The sequence below is a fragment of the Sapajus apella genome, unplaced genomic scaffold (assembly GCF_009761245.1).
Source record: "Sapajus apella isolate SASKATOON/1434 unplaced genomic scaffold, GSC_monkey_1.0 scaffold20, whole genome shotgun sequence".
In the NCBI taxonomy this organism is placed as follows: Eukaryota; Metazoa; Chordata; class Mammalia; order Primates; family Cebidae; genus Sapajus; species Sapajus apella.
Window position 1 is genome coordinate 17,462,275 of NW_022436960.1, and position 19,702 is coordinate 17,481,976.

The 19,702-nt window shown below is 38.8% G+C and overlaps 1 protein-coding gene across 3 annotated transcripts in view; it reads right to left on the minus strand.

Annotated features, from left to right (window-relative positions):
* FLRT2 (fibronectin leucine rich transmembrane protein 2) overlaps positions 1-19,702 on the minus strand; it is a 101,588-nt gene that overhangs the window by 38,399 nt on the left and 43,487 nt on the right. The window lies entirely within an intron of this gene.

Consider the following 19,702-nt stretch of genomic DNA (forward strand, 5'->3'; position numbering starts at 1 on the left):
AAGCACACAATTAGGAAACTGGGGTCAGCAATTTAAAAAAATGCTGTGGCTCACACCTGTAATCTCAGCACTTTGGGAGGCCGAGGCAGGCAGATCACCTGAGGTCAGGAGTTTGAGGCCAGTCTGACCAATATGGTGAAACCCCATCTCTACTAAAAATACAAAAATTAGCCAGGCATAGTGGTGTGTACCTGTAGTCCCAGCTACTTGGGAGGCTGAGGCAGGCGAATTGCTTGAACTCCAGAGGCAGAGGTTACAGTGAGCCGAGATCACGCCACTGCACTCCAGCCTCGGTAACAGAATGAGACTCCATCATAATAAAATAAAAACTAAATTAAATTTAAAAAGCTTATTCTGGCCCTCTTCATCCAAAATACTGTGCAAATCCTACTGCTTTCACAATACATGGCTCTCTACACAACTTTTATTTACAATACTCACAAAAAGAAAAGGAAGTATTTATCAATGCACTTCACCTGATGAACAAGCAGACATTAGTGATTGGTTTTTCAAGTTCTAAACTCTTATGTTCAGATGAAAAAACAGAAGAGACAAGAAGACAGGTATTATACAGCACATGCGTTAAGAGGAAGAGAATTCCTCTAAGGCATTCCCAGGTTCTGTCACGTAACTAGCAAAGTCATCCTAACAGGAGCAGTTTTGCCTCACTGCTTGCACCCCAAGGAAATTTGGCAATGTTGGAGGCATTTTTGATAGTCACGACTGGGGATGCAACTGTCATTTGGTGGGTAGAGACCATGAATGCTGCAAAATCCCATACGATACACAGCATATCATCCTACAACAAAGAGCTCAAAAGGTCCATAGTGTTATGGAAAAAAAAAAAAAACCCTGAGCAAAAACAACAAACTGGAGAATCGCATTACCTTCAAATTATACTACAGAGCTATAGTAACCAAAACAGTATGGTACTGGCATAAAAACTGACACACAGACCAATGGAACAAATAGAGAATCCAGAAAAAAATCCATACACCTACAGTGCATTTACTTTTGACAAAAGTGCCAAGAAAATATGCTGGGGAAAAGACAGTCTCTTCAATGAATGGTGCTGGGCAAACTGGATATCCATATGCAGAAGAGTGAAAATACACCTGTATCTCTTGCCATCTATAAAAATCAATTCAAAATATATCAAAGACTTACATCTAAGACCTCAAGGGTGAAACTACTACAAGAAAACCTATTCGAAAATCTCCAGGACATTGGTCTGGGCAAAAATTTCTTGAGCACAGGCAACCAAAGCAAAAATGGACAAAGGGGATCACAATTCAAAAAGCTTCTGCACAGCAAAGGTAACAATCAACAAAGTGAAGAGACACGCCACAGAATGGAAGAAAATATTTGCAAACTATCTATCTGACCAAGGCTTAATGACAAACTTCTATAAAGAGATCAAATGACTATAGGAAAAGAGCTAATAATCCAATCAAAACATGGTTAAAATATTTGGATAGACAATTCTCAAAAGAAGACATACAAATGGCAAACAGGCATATGAAAATGTATTCAACACCTGATCAATAAGAAATGCAAATCAAAGCTACATTGAGATATCATCACACCCCATTTAAAATATATGTAGAAGAGAGGCAATAAAAAATGCTGGCAAGGATGTGAAGAAAAGGGAACCCTTGTACACTGTTGGTGGGAATGTGTATTAGTACAGCTGCAATGGAGAACAGTTTGGAGGTTTCTCAAAATATTAAAAATTAAGCTACCATACAATTCAGCAATTGCACTATAGGCTATATACTCCAAAGAAAGAAAATGTTTGCCATTTGTACATCTAAGAGATATCCACACCCCCATGTTTGTGGCAGCACTGTTCACAATAGCCAAGATTTGGAAACAAACTAAGTGTCCGTCAACAGATGAATGGATTAAAAAAAAAAATGGAGTACTATTCAGGCACAAAAAAGAATGAGATCCTGTCATGCATCCAACAACACGAATGGAACTAGAGATCACTATGTCAAGTGAAATAAAGCAGGCACAGAAAGACAAACATCATGTTCTCATTTGTCTGTGAAATCTAAAAATCAAAACAATGGAATTCATCGACTTATAGAATAGAGAGATGGTTACCAGGGGCTGGGAAAGGTAGTAGGGGGCTGGGGTGGGGGAAAGGTAAGTATGCTTTATGGGTAGAAAAAAAAATTAGAAGGACCAAGACCTATTTGACAGCACAATAGGGTGACTATGGTGAATAATAATTGCACACTTTAAAATAACTCAAAGGGTATAACTGGATTGTTTGTAAAACAAAAGATAAATCCTTAAGAGGATGATATAACCCATTCTCATGATGCGGTTATTTCACATTGCATGCCTGTGTCAAAACAGCTCATGTACCTCATAAATATATAGACCTACTACGTACCCACAAAAAGTAAAAATTAAAAAAGCTGAGCTAGTGATAGGACCTGGATCAAGTCACTGAATTTCTAGAAGACCAAGTCTTTTTTGAGTAACACTATCAATAACACAGCATACCTACCTTGAAGGGTAGGTGAGGGTACCACAAGGGACAATCCAAGCAAAGCCCTTCATCCAGTTATCAAAATGCTTATTGAATTGGAAGTATTTTTATTATTTTTAGTAATATTAATGCCCATCTACCTTTCACTTAACAAGCTATAAGGAGAAAAAAGAAACTATAAGAGACCACAAAAACAGGTGCCTATTTTAAGTTGATAATAGTATTAAGCATTAAGAAAATAAAATTCAGTACTCGAATAGTCATACTTGGTTCGTTTTACAATATTTTACTCTAATCCCATCATCATCAATAAGAAAGGAAGATGAAATAAAAGTAGTCCCCCAGAACATTTCTTCATCATTCACCATCAAAATTCCAGACATCTCACTCACTGGGTGATTAGACAATACAGCATTGTGGGTAATATTTAATCACAAGAAATTTAAGCTAAAGCAGGATGCGAAAAAATATTCTCGTATTAATATCATCTTTGAAACGCGAGCTCTTCTTCCAAAGATGAGTTTTTATGTGAAGCCTTCAGGGTTTTGATTTGGTTCTTTTGAGCTGTCAATGGTGACCACATCTAAAGAGGCTGTTCGCATGTGTCTGCTGAACCTGCAGCAGGATTTGAGGAACGGCAAAGTGTTCACTTAGAAAAAGAATTTCCATGATCAAGTCCTTTAATTTGTTGACATAGTTGGAACTTGAAGAGCAAGTTCCAGTTGAAATGACCTAGGGATTGAATATGTTTTTTCTGTTTTAGGTGGTGAAGAGGGCCAAACCACAAGATTATACATCAAATGTGCAAACAAAACAAATCGGGAAAATCTCGGACAGCTGAAGTAGCTTTTGCGTAGGAATTCTTTGGAGCTATTGGCACACTGGTGTCTGCTGTCGGTGCCAATTACAGTGATCAAGATGAGCTCTGCTTTCTTTTCTTTTTGTTTTTCCATTCCTTAGCCAGATACAAACTGGATGACAAAGCAGTTTCAAGGCTAAAACCTACTCATGCCCACTTCCTGAAATGTTAAAAGAATGTAAGTGCTAGTGTGTGTATGTAAGTGCTAGTGTGTGTGTTTTCAAGTATCATTTTGAAAACAAAGTAAAACCAAGCTTCCTCGTTTGATGGTGAAATGGGCAATTGCAACACCTTTGTTGAATATGTAGCCAAGAGCTAAATATTAAGGTAGATACTGGTTGTAGAAAATAGTATATAATTGTGCATAAAATAGCATATAATTTCCCTCTGGTCAAGCAGGGGAATATATACTGATATATAAAGGAAAACCAGCTCCACCTAAGCTCAATGAGAACCAGCTTATCCTCCCATGTCAGCCTTTTGGATGCGAACTTCTTTCTTCTGACTTTGAGAAATATCATGACCCCACTGTACAAATAACGGGATCACTACTAAATTGATTCCATGTCTACCGTGCCCATGAGAATCTGCCTGATTGGCATTAAAATTTCAGTTGCTAAAACAAAAAGCTAAAATAAGACCCTTTTTATTTTTTCCTTTTTACTTTAAGATCTGTGTGTGTGTGTACATATATATCTACCTCATGTATTTACATATCTGTATCAAAATACCATATTTTCAATTCCTAAACTGTGTAAGAATTGGCACATAAATATAAGTGAGTTTTATCAGGATTATAAAATGCTCATTTTAAGTATTCTTTTTTAAGTGTTCATTTTATTATAGTAAGAACATGTAATATGCTGTCTACCCTCTTAACACATCAAGTGTTCAATACGGCACTGTCAACTACAGGCATGATGTCATACAGCAAATCTCTGGAACTTATTCATTTGCCACAACTCAAGCTTTATGTTATTTATGTTATTGACTGAGCATGGTTTCTTACTCCAGTATCATCAGTGTAGTAAGCAGAACAGGTAAGAAAGCTCGGGCTCTAGAATGCCCTGGGATTGAAGCCTGATTCCAATGTTCGCTGGCTCCAGTGTTTACTGCTGTGTGACTTGTGGGCAAGTTACTTCACTAACCTCCTCTCAGTGCCTTCTTTTCCTCATCTGTAAAATGAAGGTGGAATAATTACATATCATGGAGTTGTAAGAATTAATCTTATATTTATATTAACATGCAATATATATACATATATGTGTATGTATATAGTGTATATACTACACATACACACTATATACACTGATTATATAAATGATATATAAATATATATGATATATATGATGTATATTTGATATGATAAATATATGATCTATATGATGTATATTTGATATATTCACATATATTTTTGTGTATAAAATATAAAAATGATATATACAAATAATATATATACATGTATATATACACTGATTATGTAAATGATTATATATGTTATATAAAATTAGTGTATGTGTATATATATATACACACTGATTATATAAATGATTATGATTATACAAAATCAGTATATGTATATATATACACTCATATAGAAATATATACACACTGGCTATATAAAAACTGTATGTAGCATATATAAATTAAGTGTAATATATATAAACTAATATATTTCATTTAAAATGTATGCTTTTCATGAAATATACATTTAACTAACAAATACATATATTTCATTAAAAGCATGTAGAAACGATACCAAAGTAGATTATCAAAATATTTTCTATGATCATTATCTGGTGCATCACTACTCCCAGAAAACACCAAGAATAGAAAATTCAGCTGCTCATCTTTGGTTCCCCAGCTCTTCACCTAGGTGGACCACATGGCAGGTGCCACATGGGCCCTTGCAGCTTTATATCTCTTTTTACCAAATATCCTGTCATTTAGATTCAGTTAAATATGAAAAAACAAGATTCACCCATCTTCATTCTCAAAAAAAATCCTTCAATTTACAGGATCAGCAACCCTAATCTATAAAGAAATATAATAAAAATAGAATGCCCTCTACACACGCACACACATGCATATGAAATACACACACACATTCAAAATAATTGTGTCTGTGTGCTGAGACTACAATTAATGGTAATTTTACCCTTTAACTTTGGATTTTCCAAATCATCAACAATAAATTTGTGTAACATTAATGGTCAGAAATAAAAAGGTTTTGGCGGGTTTGCTGGCTCACACCTGTAATCCCAGCACTATGGGAGGCTGAAGCGCGCAGATCACAAGGTCAAGAGATCGAAACCATCCTGGCCAAGATGGTGAAACCCCATCTCTACTAAAAATTAAAAAAAAATAGCTGGGCATGGTGGCATGCCTCTGTAATCCCAGCTACACGGGAGGCTGAGACTGGAGAACTACTTGAACCCAGGAGGCAGAAGTTCAGTTAGCTGAGATCGCGTTATTGCACTCCAGCCTGTTGACAGAGCAGGCTCTGTCTCAAAAAAAAAAAAAAAAAAAAAGAAAGAAATAAAAAAGTTTACATTTTTCAAAATGAAAATAATTTTGGTATTATCAGTACAAGTGAACACTGAAAGACCCCGTAAAATGGGGAAGGCAGCCTGAACAGTGACAATAAAAAAACTGCCCTGAAAAATAATAGTCTGGAATGAACCAAGCCTGCACGAGATTTATAAGAGAAATAAAATATTTGAGCACTTTCAACCCAGAGGGCAGATCCGCACTTCTGTCCAGCCTGAAGATGGATGGCTATGAAAGGAAAAGGCTTCTTGAGTGTTGATGACAGATGACTGGACACGTGTTATCTCCTTTATACCCACCCCAACCTTGAGGTAGTCATCAGGGCCTCCGTTTTACAAAGAGGGAAACTGGAGCTCAAGGTCACACAGCAGGTCAAGGGCAGCATTACAATGCCAACCCAATTTCTTGGTGCCAAGTTAATATCCTTTCCTCATGCCACAAAGGCCCTCGACTGCCTCTGATTTCTCCTTGGCCCTCTTACATCTTTATCCATCATCTCTACCTCCCCCCCAACCCCCGCAACCAGCCTCCCACCCCCACTCTATGCCATTTGCAATGAAAAATAAGAGTACAAAAGCCTCATATAGCTCTCATGCAGAAGGCCTGGCTAAGGTAGGGCCAGCGACGCCTGAACCCACCAGTATTCTCGCAGATGTGCAGCTGTGCACATGCATACCGCCTCTGCAAGGCTCATAAAGCAGCTTTCAGCAGCACTTAGAACCCTGTGTTAGCCAGCATCTGCAGTGGCCGCCAACAACTGCACAGGAAGTGATTCTCTGCTCTGCCCGGGCAGGACCTGCCCTGTGTGCAGAGGAGCAGGCATGGAGGCCCAGAGAAGGATGTCCATCCTCTGTGGCTCTGGGGGGCACACGGTCATGACCTGAGAGACAACAAGGGGAGAAAGAGCTGCAGAATGTCTAAGAAAAAACCTCAACATCTGACTGTATTGAATCAGGTATTCAATGCCAACTGCTTTACAGAAATAAAGAATTAAGACGCAGCACAAGAAAGGCATTCACAGCTTTGATTGGTCATCACATTTTTCTCATTTATACCTTTCAGCATTTTTTATGTCATTTCTTTTGCTAATTATTTAAACAAGGAAATAAGCGCAATGTCCTGAGTCAACACTATGCAGTCATATGTGCACATCTCATTCAGAAAAGACATTTTCTAGTTCTGTGCAAATATTAATCAACTTGTTCATTTTGCTAGGCAAGTAGCTAAAGAGCCCTAGTTCGCCAGTGCTTAAACAGAGAGGTTAAAACAATAGAGCAATTTAATTGTAGAGCTTTCCTGAGCTTGCAAACTTACTGGTGAAGAAGTGCAGCAGCCCATATTCTCTGAGGGATAAATAAATTCTATTGCAAAAATAAAGACAGTCCACTGCACCACAGAGATGGATCTAATGCCAATCACCACCTATTCATTTTTTTTTTTTAAGCAACATTGTCTTGTTAACATTGCCCAGGCTGGCTTCAAACTCTTGGGTTCAAGGTATCCTCCCAGCTCAGGCTCCCAAGTAGCTGGGATTACGGGCTCACCTTTGCATTCAGCCATCACCTATTCTTAAAACATCCATATATCTGCTGTCAGATTCTGATTAGTTTAAGAAGAGTCCATTTTCTCTTCCTTCTGCCTGATTTTCAGGAGGCTCCTGCCTCTGCTCTTTCTAGGGCATGGCAATCAACATGCAGCACTCCATGTTATATAAAGTAAGTTATATCTCCTTCTGTGCACAATGCCTTGAAGGAATATTCTTTAAGCGGACCTGGAGCTCTGATCCTGACTTTATCCCATAGGAGTCTGGGGATGTGCTAGGGACGTCTCTCCGCAGCATCTACTGCTTAATTCTGGAAGTACTTGAGGCTTAAGCAACTGTTGCCAAAATCGGAGCATTCTGCTCCTAAAATTCATTGCTTTAATCCACATTTGAATTCTGTTCATGGGACAGAGTGCTCATCAGTTGCTCAATGGATTAACTCCTTGACAGCTACAACTAGGGGAAATCTGGCCACTCCAGCACACCAGCTGCAAGGCTTCTGGATGGGTTAAGAGTGTTTCTTTAATTTCTGATTTAACAAAATGAATGAAATTTACATATTCCTTGTCATTACCTGTACTTCTCTAAGTTATTACAGTACAGTATACAAAATGAAGGTGGACATTATAAATAAATAAATGGCCCTTGTATATCCTATTAGAAGCACTGGGAGAGACAATTTAACCTTCAGAGTTGATCCCTGCCAGTAATTTTCAGCATCCTATAAAGATTATCTTTCAATGATTTTCTGCACACAGTTCCTAGAGTCCTAACTCTTCACAAGGACAATTTCATTTCTCACATGGGAATTTTCCCTAGGTTCTTTTCTTTCAGAGAGCTTTCTATTTTAGATAAGGGCAGGGAGAGGAGAGTGGGGAGGTAGCTTAGCTTTAACCTCCAGAACTGTGCAATCAAACAATGAGGCAGAAAATTACAGAAATATATAGTAATATATATATATATATATGTATATATATATATGTCCAACATACACAGAATCCTATAAAATAAGATCCTTTTTGCTAGCCACTACTTAATTCTCCAAATTAGGGACTGTCATCCTAAATTAATAATAAAAACAACTAGACATGTAATCCATACAAAAACTATATTAGTCCATCAGATGGACTAATTATCATTCCCATTGTACATATTATAGTAATGATTATAATGGAAACAGCTATGGTTTACTGGGTGCCTAACTACATGCCACGCACCGTATTTGAGATGTCTTCATTTAATTCACACAGTAGCATTATGCAGTTGATGCTCCGGTTACTCCCATTACACAGATGAAGAAACTGATCCCACGGAGGATACATAATGCACCCAAAATCTATGCTAATAAATGCTAGGATTTAAACTCTGACTGGCTCCAATTCTAGACTTCTTGATCACTTTGCTACAATGCCTGAAACAAACAATAAGTACAAATCACAATCAGCGAGTGGGATTGAAAGAGACCTCTAAGAGTTATTGAACAAATAATTTCTATCTCTTCCTTAAGGTCTCCATTCAAGCTTTCTGTCACTTTCATAGAGGTTGCTAAATTGAAACAAACTGTAACTATATCCTGCATGCATACACAAACACATACATCATATAATCACAAGGTTGTATTTCATACATATCAAAATAATGCTCATCTGGCTACTCAACAGAAATCTATCAACACTCCGTTTGTTTTAACTTACCAACAATCTACAGGATCTAGGAGCAGGATCTCTATATATGGATTCAACCTCCCGTATCACAGATTGTAAAGTGGTGGTTATTATTATGTAAGCACCTCCCATTGCTAGAGGCACTGTTCCATGCCCCTCACTATAAGGAAAGACAACAGTTAATGCCAAACTGCATCCCTGTTTACAGACACAGCTGTCAGCCACAGTCAAGACTTCATCCTTTCAAAAGCTAAGTAAGACCCAAGTTGAAATGAAATGACATAGAATCACGTGTCATGCTTCCTAAATGTGGTAGGAAGATCTTAAGAAATAACACTACAAAATGACTCCAAACATTACACCAGGTTTTACTCAAATGCAAGACGAGTCAAGAGCTTTGGTGCGCCAATCTCATAAGCCCCATAAATAAATACACATACTCCCTGAATAAAAATAAATAATTACATAAAAATCTATTTCTATAAATTTAAAATAATACTGTAAAACAAACTTTGTAAGAATGTATGTAATGTTACTATTTTATAGAGAGAATTTAAGCTTTTATTCCAGAAGAAAATGGAAGTCTTCCTCCTGGAGTCGACTTCTAACATTAACATTGGTTGGCTTGTGCTATGAAGGCCCATGAAGACTCAGGCTGTGATCCTAGGGGACGGGAACAACCCCCATATTGCTCCAAGAAGTGGAGATGTGGCAGTTTTCTAAACCGTTTGAACTAGGACTCAATGGTACCATCAAACTATCATTTTCCTTTCTTTGACCACTAAATATAGAGGTCAGGCTTCTCTGGGGTAAGTGGTATCCTGTCATGGGCTACGTGAAGCCACGGGCTTGTCATTCAGAGCACTGCTTGCTGTGTTCTAAAATCTGGAAGACTCAAGGACTGCTGCTGCCCTCAACCATCTCCAAACAAATGGGAAGCTAATCTGCATAAGCCTCATTTCCATTTTATTCATCCTCTGCCCAAATCTAGATCAGGATGTTTTAATACCATCCCACAGTGGGAGGTCGCGCAAATTTCAAGGGTATCCGTGGTCAACAATTAGAAGGCATGGGTTTCAGAGTTGAGTTTATGTTAGAAATTAAAAGCCAAAATAAGAGAACGCCTGTTGCAAGATAGAGAATAAGAAAAACAAAAAGGCCAGCTAACACATAAACCATGAAAGAAACCTGAATCATCGCTATGGACTTCTATCTCTGGGGATTAACCAGAAAGCCATTATTTTTGGAATGCCGAGGACGTGCACTAGGTAGTTTACTTGCATTTCCACATTTATTCTTTAAAAGAACCTAGATAATTGAGGACTTTCTTTCTTTACTCCTTGAAATGTAAGTAAAAACCCAGAGAAAAAGGAAAATCAAAAGTCAAGCATTTTTCTCAATCCTCTAAAGAGCAGAAGCAAGACTGAAATACAGCAATGTCTGGCTCTACACCCATTTCCTTTACTCACCAGCCCACATGACCTGGCTTCTGCTGACTGATTGTTTTCTGATGATAGCTCTTCATAGAGCAGGAATATGTCCTAATAAGTGTACACAAGAAACTTTAGCAATTCACTCTACTTTTGGGTGTTTTCTTCTCTTTGAACATTAAACAGACTAAGACAAACCATTAACTTTAACGAAACTCTATTACAGTTTATGAACCAGATGTTTAGGTATGTGTGAATTTTATTTTTTAAGAGTAAATTGGCTCAATGCCATAATAAAGGTATCATAACGGGGCATGCTCGCACTGACACATATATGACCACATACTTCTTTTGCAAATGTAATCCCATTAAAAGGGAAAAACAAAATTACTTCTGAAAATCCTATTAAAAGAGAAAAACAAAATTACTTCTGAAAACTGCAAAAAATCTTGCAGCACCAACAGCACCTTCCTTGGCTCGATAATTCTGGCCTAAATTTGGTACTGTTACTGTCAGGCAAAGCAGGCACACTGTCCAGCAGACACCCACCTGCTATTAGGCTGAATGTGCCTGGCATCTTGACATTCTATTGATTCCAATCCAAAGCTTATGTAAAAAAGGCAGCTCAGAGTCCAAAAGGAATTTCAGCCACAAATACTTTGGGAGAAATCCAAACAACTAAAAACAGAAAGAAAGACAAGATGCAAATCTGAGTGACAAAACTGAGACAACCCAAGCCAGACTGGAGAATATTCAAGGACAAATCTCCAAATGACCCAGGCATCAAACCCTTCAGACAACCACTTATTAAAAAAAAAAAAAAAACTCCAATACCCTGTGCATGGAATGACAACCCCCTGACCCAATCTGAAGTATTGGTGGATATATTCACAATGAACTATTCACTACTATCCCAATGGCAATGCCTTTAAAAAGAACCCTGTCATTTTTGCCCTTTAAGCCCTGATTATATATTCAGTAGAAACTTGCCATCTCACAAATACAGTCCTGATAATGACAAAGAATTTAAGTTATTAAGCAGTTAAAATGAACCAGAAACTATGCAAAGTGCTTAAGAGTATCAGTCCTTGCATCTTCAAAACAACCCCATGAGCTAAGAGTTTTATTTGCATTTTATGGATAAGGAAAATTGAGGTTCTGAGAGGTAAATTAATTTGCTCCAAGTAGCTGGAAAACAAGATACTGGAAAAGAGAGGACAGCAAGATTCATTCATAAATTTTCTGATGCTTTCAGCCCCTTCCCCACCCCTCCCAAATAATCTATGCATAAATGAAATGGGTATATGTCCAATTTCCAAATCCTGGTTAGTACTCGTGGCTTTGGCGGCGGCTACCTGCCACAGTCAACTCTGTATAAATAAGCTGGCTCCAGAGGGTTCTTTAAAGCTGGACCAATTCCCCCAGTCTCGATTTTAGCCAACAGAAGACACACTTTCAAAATAATAATAAAAAAAAAAAGATATAAAAAGAAAAGAGAAGGAGAAACCCATAATACCACTGAGCGGCATAGATTGCAGCTGGTCCCGATTTCCCCACCCTAGCCTCCCACTCCCACCAGCCCACTGAACAGCTCCCACTGACTTCAAAGGCAGCTCCCAGGGGAAGGAGAAACAAAGGTCCAACAGGGCCGGCAGAAAGGAGGACCTTATCCATAGGGGAGGGTGGGAGAGAAACAGAGATTCACTGCAGACACCGGTCATCTCAAAACAAGAATTCAAAGTGCTTCCCAAAGCTGATTTCTATCAGGGATGCTGGGGCAGGGGATCAGAAGGTGTGAAGTTCCAGTTGGGAGAGATGTGTTTCTGCTGCTCAGCTATTTCCCAGGGTTGCAAGACATCTTCAGCCTTTGGAGTGCCTTCTGGGTTTGAGGAGCAGCAACGGCCATCCAGGTGTCAGTGGGACTCAACCAACTCTTCCTGTGACAAGGCAGCAGTATTTCACCATCCAATGGAGCTGCCTGTGATTTTTTTTGTTTTGTTTTGTTTTTTTTTTTTTTTTGAGTGCACTGATTTAATTTGAAGCAATACTCCTTTTGTGAAAGAATGCTCCCTGGGTTGAGCCACGTAAATACATGAAAAAAATCAGTAGGTTCTTTAAAAGAGGTTTATTATATCCCTCAACCCGTATCTCCCCATGATGCTATGATGGCTATTTTCTTTGCCTGTTTCAGGGGTTGAAAGCTTTGTCCTGAAGCCAGGCCGGTCCTCCTTCCCTCTGCTTTGTCTCTGATTTATGAGCTGTCTTCTCCGAGACAGCCACTTAGCCATCCGTCCTCGGTTTATCATCCATCGGTTACCATTGTTATTGCTGCCATTAGTATTCGAAATGATTATAGACTTATAAAGTTGTTCTCTTCTGATAATAATGTTTGCAATATGCTTTTACACTGCCTAGTTAATCTAGCGAGCCTGTGATCCTTTTGCTCTGGCACAAGTCACAAAAAAGCTGTTGCAGTGGAATATTGAGCAGCTTTCTAAATGGTTACATGTAGAACTAGGAGCTAAAAAACAAGTGTTGATGTATTCTTTTTTAAACAACTAACTGGGTGTCCTTTTGTGGACAGGTGACAACAAAAAGGTGGCACTGAATGTAACATTGAAACCATTGGACCTTTTCCTGCTCAACTCACAGTTTGACACAATCTCTACAGACAGTGATAGCCATTTGCTGAATAAAGGCCAAAGTCTGTCCATGACCTTCTCACACAAGTCCTTTTGACAGTTAAGACAAAAAAAAAAAAAAAAAAAAAAAGTAAATCAGGCCTGTGTGGTGGCTCATACCTGTAATCCCCGTGCTTTGGGAGACTGAGGCCAGAGGATCACTTGAAGCCAGGAGTTTCAGGCCAGCCGGTCAGCCTGGGCAACATAGTGAGACTCTGTATTTACTAAAAAACCAAAACTTATTATAATTATTTTTTATTATTATATTTTAAGTTCTGGGGTACATGTGCAGAACGTGTAGGTTTGTTACCTAGGTACACATGCGCCACAATGATTTGCTGCATCCATCACCCCGTCATCTACATTAGGTATTTCTCCTAATGCTATCCCTCCCTCAGCTCCCCACCCCCTGCTATCCCTCCCCTAGTCCTCCAGCCCGTGATAGACTCCGGTGTGTGATGATCCCCTCCCTGTGTCCATGTGTTCTCATTGTTCAACACCCACTTATGAGTGAGAACATGCAGTGTTTGATTTTCTGTTCCTGTGGTAGTTTGCTGAAAATGATGGTTTCCAGCTTCATCCATGTCTCTGCAAAGGACATGAACTCATTCTTTTTTATGGCTGCATAGTATTCTACGGTGTATATGTGCCACATTTTCTTTATCCAGTCTACCATCGATGGGCATTTGGGAAAAATAAAATAAAAATTAACTAGGTGCAGTGTTGCCATCTTGTAGTCCTAGCTACTTGGGAGACTGATGCAGTAGGAACATTTGTGCCCAGGAGTTCTAGGTTACAGCAAGCTACAATTGCACCACTGTACCCTGGCCTGGGCAACACAGGGAAACCCTGTCTCAAAAAAAAAAAAAAAAAAAAGGTGGGGGAAACAAACATTGAAGGTAGGACATAGTCCTCAGAGATGAATTATCATCCTAAAGGAGACAATACTACCTAGAAAGCAGAGTCTTGAAAGGGACCATGGTTGCAGGGAATTAACAAAAATCCATGCATCTCCTTTTAGAGAGAGCAGCAGTGAGCTTCTGATTAGAATTCTCTTCTTCATGCATATGCTTAACTTTAATGTCAACAGGAATTTTGTAACAGCACAGCAGGGGAAAATGGATTCATTTGTCATTTACAATGAATCATTTCACTTCCTCTCCTCCATTTTTATATATATGGACAAAATATAAAAATACATTTTTGAAAAATCAATCCAGCTTTGTAGTTTTCTACTCAAACAGCAAAAGTAGCCACCGGAATTATAAAATCAAAAGCCTTTAAATATATTATTTAAATGGGGTTCCCCCACAAGGTGATTCCATGGCCCTCAGATTCATCAACACCAAGTGAAAACTCAAGTGGGTAATGAGTTACAAATCACTCTTCATTTATTTTGAGGTTTGAATTTCCATTTTATTTTTAACAATAGCTTCACAGTTCACTGACAAATGTCCTGAACTATATTTAGAATATAACAGTATTTAAGATCAGGAGCACACGTGGGCAGAGCTGGCTTTCCACTCTTTCAAAATAGAAATACAAAACATGTGCGCATTTTGTGAATTTCATGTCAACGATTTGGGTCTGCCAGCAGAATGTCTGCTCCCCTCTGATGGCCTTATGTCAATGCTCTCTCAGGTAAATTTGGAATACTTTCAAGGTGTGTCTACAGTATCTTTTCCCCCGTGCAATAAAACATTTCCACCACCAAGTAAGCAATTCTTTTTAATATGGAGAGATGCAAATCTGAAATGAGTTTGAAAACAAATAGCACAAACAGCTTGTTAACCTCCCCCTAAAAGGTCCAACCAGTATGTGCTGTCATTGCATTTGGAATCAGATTTTCAGAAATTGAAAAACACTGTCTTTGGCTTTCCTTAAAAGAATGATGGAGGCAAGCAATATGCTGAATATTTTTCAAAGGAGGAAAAGAAGGTGTTGAAAACTCTTAATAACATGTAGAGCTCCCAGTTTGCAAGCACCAAACACAAAACAATGGTAATGTTTTAGCACTTCATAAATTATGCCATTCTGTCTACTGTTTGTATGACAGCAAACATTTTTGGACAGATTATAATGTCTCTGCCTTTATGTCTGAATAAAGGAAAACAGCCAAATTGGCATCAGAAGATAACCATGGTGATGGAAATACACAGCTCTTGCCACGAGAGAAAAAAGAAAATAAACACATAAAATTAAAACAGCACCAGATCTGAAAGAAACCCGGATAACCGAGGTCATGAGTTTCTGAGGCTGCCACTGTCAGCCAGAATTTCAAATACAGCACCCATTTTGAGTAAAGAAAGATCATTTTACCTCATGCTTGGTCATGGTGAGCTCCAAAGTAGGTTATTAATCAGAGGAAACACAGCATATAAATAAACAAGTCTATGAATAATCTCTTAATGAGTTAGTGCAGTAAGCACCCTTTCTAATTCTAGAATATATCCTTACAAACGGAGTTTTAAAGGCGAGAGGGAATTAAGGTTTCCTGAACTCCTTAAAAGCTACACCCCTCCCAGGCGTTGTGCTGGACACTTAACATATATTACTTGCTTTAATCTTCTCCGTAGCCTAGTCAAGTAGGTGGCATTATCACTTCTTTACAGATGAATATTTGACACACAGAGGAGAAGGGTTTAGCTGTAGACAGGGCTTCAGAAGCTTGTTGAAGGGCAACAAAGCCAGGCCCATCCTGTCTTCCCTCCTAAATACTTTCACTCTCTCTGCGGCTATTAGAGAGGTTTCGATTCCTCCCCATTGTTCTTTATTCATTAGACCATTCGCCCTCTGGGAAAAAAAAAAAAAGTACATTTGGGGAAAGCATTTCCAATGCTTGCTGTACCAAACAGTGGTTTGGGGCCTCAGGGAAGCAAACTGTTAAGCAAACTGTTCATCTCGTTTCCCCACTGAGCTCCTGGGACCATCACTGTGCCTGATCCAACACGGAGAACTGTTTTGTTTCCCCAGGTCCAACCTAACATGTGCCTACCAGAAAGGTAAGTAATCTGGGAACACTTTGTTTTTGAACTGCAGAACCTCTTAATTCCTTCTACGACAATATTTTCAGGTGGAAAATCAGAGTTATTAGTAGATACTTGTGAATTAAAAAAAAAATATGTTTCAAGAACTAATCATACTGTCCTCAGTGGCAGAAAGAGAGAAATGTAGGTCGGGCATGGTGGCTCATGCCTGTAAATCCCAGCACTTCGGGAGGCCAAGGCGGGTGGATCACGAGGTCAGGAGATGGAGATCATCCTGGCTTAACCTGGTGAATCCCTGTCTATAGTAAAAATACCAAAAATTAGCCAGAAGCAGTGGCACATGCCTGTAATCCCAGCTACTCCAGAGGCTGAGGCAGGAGAATTGCTTGAACCCTGAAGGTGGAGGTTGCAGTGAGCTGAGACTGTGCCACTGCACTCCAGCCTGGGTGACAGAGCGAGACTATACTTAAAAAAAGAAAAAAGAGGAATGTGGCTCTCAGTCTCAGAAGCCCTTATTCCATCCACCCACATCCGCTCCCAAGTACCCAGAAGCAGCAGATCCTTGACAATCACAACCCCCAATGCAGGTTCGGTACTAGTATATGCCATATTCACAAGATAAGTGTGCCTGTTAGGCGCCTAGAAAACCGCATTTGAAAACTTATTAAATAAAAGTCAAAGCAAAAATATTTGCTTATCGAATAGCCACAGGCCTTTTTTGCCGAGTCAGTTTGTAATAACTGTGTGGTGCTCAGAGATCAATTTCAGTAGAAGTGAATCCTGGCTTTGTTGGTGCTGACCTGGTTTGCTCTTGAGCAATGGCCAATGCCTTTGTTTCCTACCTTGCTTGGTATGTCTTGGACACATTTTTTTCAAAGGAGCCTAAAGAGGTACAATTTAACTACAGTAAGAAATACTCTATTCGAAACAATAACAATTTGTGAAGACAACAAATTGGCAGATGAGGAGGTCTTAGATTTCTTATCCGTCTCACATCAAGATATTCTGTAATTTAGGAGAAGGTGGCTGTGTCTACATGAGAAAATTTGTAACAAATTTTTGTATGAAATGACGTCTTAATAGGAGCCATGTGGTTAAACTGCTCTTCACTCTAAAAAACAAAAATCTTCTATTTATTTAAGAAATAAAAGTGAATGCTGCACTGGCAAAATGCAACAGAAAGGGAAAAAAAGGAACCAAATATTAAAAAGGTATCTCCTAATTTTCAATATAATCATTCTCAAAAGGACTCAGAATACATTTTAATGGGCAGTACCAAAGCCTCCACAAACCTCTCTGTCTCAAGGTCCTTTGTGATCTCTCAGCATTATTTTTTGTGAAAGAACCGAGATTTTCCTGGCTCTATGGCATGAAACATTGCCAAATAAGGTAAAATAAGATTTGAATATTGTATGGGACACACATGTGCAAGGATATGCATTATCATAAATTCAAATATAACTATTTTTACTTATCTTCTATGTTTATGTATTAAATATACTATAATATACATTTATATATAAAATATATATTTTATTTATATCTAAAATATCATTATTTATCCTCTATTTTTATTTATTAAAGATATCAGCTCGAAAAAGAAAATAATGAAACAGTCATGGGGAGATTTGAGTGAAGTATTTTTGAGCTGGTTAATGGTGCAGCCCAGATATCCTTATCACTAGCATGCTTCACGTTTTCCTGAGAAGTGCTCTGAAAATCTGAACTATTGAGACCTTCCCCTGTGGTTCCAGCCTCTTATGGGCCAAGCACCACTGTTTATGAGCTCCCAGGTGAGTCTTAATGCATAGCCATTTGAAAATTATCTGATAACTCGGACTAATCAAAAGAAATGAGGAAGACACAACAAGTCAGATTTCTCTGATGGCTCAACTCACTCCATCAAGCCTGTAGATGTGGTATAAAAGCCTTAAATCTTAAAGCAGTGTTTACTTAAGGATGTCAAAAGGAGATCATGTAAACCCAAATAGTGACTGCAAAAATACTGTCCTGGACCACTTCATTCCCCAGATGAAGATGCTGAGAGGAAAATCATCCTCACCCTAAATTAGCAGTCCAGAAGCAAAACCAAGAATAGAACCCCTGACACCTGATGTCAGAATTCACCCCATGCTGTCACTGTAAAACAATTCCTCCTCGCATCCTATGTCTTGAACAGCTGAAAGGGTTGGCACACCCAGAAGAAGGAGTTGAGACATTTTTCCAAGCTTAGCTGAAGTGCAAACTCCTTCACTACAAAGTAACTGTCCAATCACGATGGAGCATAAAGAAACCCACATCTGATTCAGAAATTACCTCAACAGATGTAAACTGTGTTTTCATTTTATCAGGGAAAAAGGTAACATAAGCATTAAAAGTGAGTAACGAAAAATCTAATTGCACTGCACTAAAAGTAAAACTCAATTACTTTTTGCTCCCAAAGATATGTATGTGTGTGTGTGTGAGAGAGAGATGTGTGTGATATATGTGATGTGTGTGACGTGTGAGTGTGATGTGTGTGGTGTGTGAGTGTGATGTGTGGGGTAGGAGGGAAAGAATGGGACAGGGAGGGTCTCCCCCTCTTATTGGCAGATGTTTTCCTCTGTGATATATTCGCCTTTTAAAATAACCCGCCACCCATCCCTCTATTTACATTGATAGGAACTTTCCTCCAATGGAGGACATGGCTGACAAATCTGGGTTGCTGACTACTAGTTTCAGCCCAGTTCTATGCCCAAAATGATGACTCACAAGGAAAGGTATGCACACAAAAAGTGTGGCTAGTCGGCCATAAGAAAGACTAAGAAACTGAAGCATGGCATATACGGCAGAAGCATGGCAGTAAAGTGGAAAGTAGTGAGTGACAAAAACTCTCTCTTGAGAGACTTACTCAGACTTGTGTTCAAATCCAGGTTCTACAGGCCACGAGACCTGGGCAGGCTACTCAAACCCTCTCAGTCCCTTAGGCATGTGTAAAATATGAATAACAGCAGCTAACTCAAAGGGCTGCTGTGAAGAGTAAACAAGTTAATATGTTTGAAATATCTTCCACAAGCAGGGCACAAGGCACACTAAACGTATAGAATGAGAAGCATGAATGTGTGTTTCTAGGACCCAGTGGGTCAGCCAGTCACCATATACTTACAGGGACTAAAGCACAGAACTTGCTCTATGCCTAGCTACACACAGGACAAATAAGCTATAAAAGAACAGCGAGGCCTACTGTCTGCACATAACTGTCTCATAATCAATTAACCAACGCGTGCTTAGTAACAACCCCTGCCATGAATACAGGACCTGAATAATTATGCAGACAATACAAAAACAATTCTTGGATATACTGCCCTGCTCCCCATGTCTGGGTTGAGGAGATAATGCATACCTGCTTGAGCAGTTAATGAAAATGACAGTTAAATAACAACTACAAAAGAACATAAAAGTACGCAAGGCAGTTCCTGATGAGTAGCCCAAAGGAATATAATTGA